Here is a 2,863-nt window from a genome sequence, read left to right as displayed (position 1 = left end):
ATTTCAGATTTCTTATCAGCTAAACACAATTTCTAACTGATAAACCACATATACTGATTGCCATCTTCCTAAAGCTTTGAAGATTTTTCTTTTTTTTTTTTGTTTTTGTTTTTGTTTTGAAAGGTTTATTTATGTTTGAGACAGAGAGAGCAGGGGAGGGGCAGAGGGAAGGGGACAGAGGATCCGATACAGGCTCCGAAGCAGTAAGCCTGATGGGGGGGCTTGAACTCACGAGCAAACTGTGAGATCATGGTCTGAGCCGAAGTCAGACCCTCAACCAACTGAGCCACCCAGGGGTCCCTGAGGATTTCAGTAATACTATAAATGCTCTTTAAAAACAATGAGACATCGAGTGTCTTCCCGAGTCGCCTGCTTTGGAAGTCTGTCCTCACCTTGGCTCAAAATGGACCCCAACTGCTCCTGTTCCACCGGGGACTCCTCCACCTGTGCCAGCTCCTGTACATGTAAAGTGTGCAAACACACCCCCTGCGGGGACAGCTGCTGCTCCTGCTGCCCCATGGGCTGTGCCAAGTGTGCCCAGGGCTGCATCTGCAAGGAGACACCTGATGGTGCTGCTGCTGTGCCTGATGTGGGGGAGAGCCTGTTCCAGATGGAGAGAGAGCAACAGGTACGCACCTGCAGTTTCATTTCTATTTTATTTTTGTAAGAGCAAAGTTTTATCTTAAGTTTATTTATTTATTTTTGAGGGGGTGGGAAGGGCAGAAGGAGAAGGAGAGTGAATCCCAAGCAGGTTCCACACGGTCAGCATGGAGCCCAACGTGGGGTTCAAACCCACAAACCGTGAGATCATGACCTGAACCGAAGCAAAGAGATGGACCCTTAACCGACTGAGCCACCCAGGTGCCCTTACACCTGCAGTTTTAAAACACATTTTTCATATTACCCTGTCTGCTACACTCCTGTTTCTATGAAATACAGGAATTATAATAAAAGTTGCCGACCTTAAAAAAAAAAAAAGTGAGAAATCTTTTGCTTTATGTACTTCTCTTTTAAAGAATAAAATATGGGCTTTTTATTCTGAGCTGATTGCCATGTTTTAATTTTAATCATGAAAAAGAACATTTGGTCCATTGACAGGAAGCGGGGAATAATAATTTCATATGGCATCATTGGACCGGACCTTCCACCAGAAAGACCATGAAATACCTTTGGATGATGTTATAAATGCAGGAATAAAGAGGAAATCTTGAGAGTTCCTCAAGCCCATGCAGAAAAGGAGATTAAAAATTAACTTCTGGTCATAGACAACTACAAGAGTTTGGAGTGTTCATTACTGCATCAAAGAAAACAAGGTTTTTGAAATTTGCTTTTAAACTTGTACCCGTGTCTGTCCTCCAAGAAGCACATGCCGAGAGGTAATTAACTGCAAAACTGAAACCAGCCACTCCCACATCTGCATTAACCTGATTTACTATTCCATTGTCTTCACTTGCATAACTTTACTATTCCAGGAGACTTCTGCTCAGACAAATAGCTTTTTAAAAAAAAATTTTTTTAACGTTTATTTATTTTTGAGAGAGAAAGAGAGAGCACAAACATGGGAGGGGCAGAGAGAGAATCCAAAGCAGGCTGCAGGCTCTGAGCCATCAGCACAGAGCCCGATGCAGGACTCGAACCCACAAACCATGAGATCATGACCTGAGCCAAAGTCGGACCCTTAACTGACTGAGTCACCCAGGTGCCCCTCAGGCAAATAACTTTATTGTTCATTCCAGGAATTTGTTTGAAAGATCATCAATTCTTGGGGCACCTGCGTGCTCAGTTGGGATTAAGCGTCCAACTTCAGCTCAGGTCATGATCTCACCCATTCATGAGTGGGAGCCCCACGTCAGGCACATCAAGCCCCATGTCCAGCACATCAAGTCTGTGCTGACAGCTCAGAGCCTGGAGCCTGCTTCAGATTCTGTGTCTCCCTCTCTCTCTGTCCCTCCCTTGCTCGTGCTCTGTCTCTCTCAAAAATAAATAAACATTAAAAAAAAAAAAAAGATCATCAACTCTTTATTAGAAGGTATCAACATTTTTCTTACCAATACTCTTGGGACTCCGAGCCTCCTAATCCTTTTCTTGCTATTTCCACCAATCCTAAATCACTATTATGTCACTCCTCATTGAAGGACCTGTCTTAAACCAAACTTCAAAATCTCAGTAAGAACAGACTCTGCCCTTCCTTCTTTGAGACACAACAAAGTTCTCTTGAGTTGGTAATTCTCCTGTGCAACAGGGAGCAATAAATTCAATTTTATCTTGTTGGTGGTGGTGATATTTGGGCACTGGCATTTAATACATGCAAAAGATAGGGCAAAGTCAGTGAAGGAAACAGAAAGGACCTGGAAGAGGTGGAGGGAGCTGTTGCCCTCAGAAGTTCTGAGGCAGGATACAGGGAAAGCTGGAAAGGAGGAAAGGGAGAAGGAAGGTTAGGCAGCAGTGCAGTTTTCAGAGAATTTGATAAGGCCAGTGGGGACTTACCGAGTCAAATTCAATCATTCCTCAAAGTAGTTCTACATTTTGCAGGAACCCTACTGCTTTGGTGCCCCTGTTGAGCTCAATGCATATCAGCCGTGGTTGGACGCATTTTGTGGGAAGCAAGGCCTCAGCACCACAGTGGTGACGGGTGTCAGAGCAATCATACCTTTGCAGTCCCAGTAGGAGATGTAAAGACACACTTCTCCTAGCTCAGGATGCCTGATGAGCTAGCCTCGGAAAAGATACTTGCAAAAAGTGTTACCTTCTGAGAACAAGCATATAATGAATGAGAAAACTCCAAAGGAGACTAACGTTGATTTTTGAATGAATTTATTAACTATAAAAATCTAGTGAAAGCAATTGGGGTTTTTCTGCATTG

General features: G+C 43.6%; 1 pseudogene; it reads left to right on the top strand.

Annotated features, from left to right (window-relative positions):
• The first annotated feature begins 332 nt into the window (after positions 1 to 332).
• On the top strand, positions 333 to 588 carry LOC112858383 (metallothionein-1 pseudogene; annotated as a pseudogene).
• Positions 589 to 2,863: the final 2,275 nt, after the last annotated feature.

The sequence above is a fragment of the Puma concolor genome, chromosome B1 (genome assembly GCF_028749965.1).
Source record: "Puma concolor isolate L17-30 chromosome B1, mPumCon1.1.hap2, whole genome shotgun sequence".
NCBI lineage: Eukaryota > Metazoa > Chordata > Mammalia > Carnivora > Felidae > Puma > Puma concolor.
This window is presented reverse-complemented; position numbering and strand designations above follow the sequence as displayed.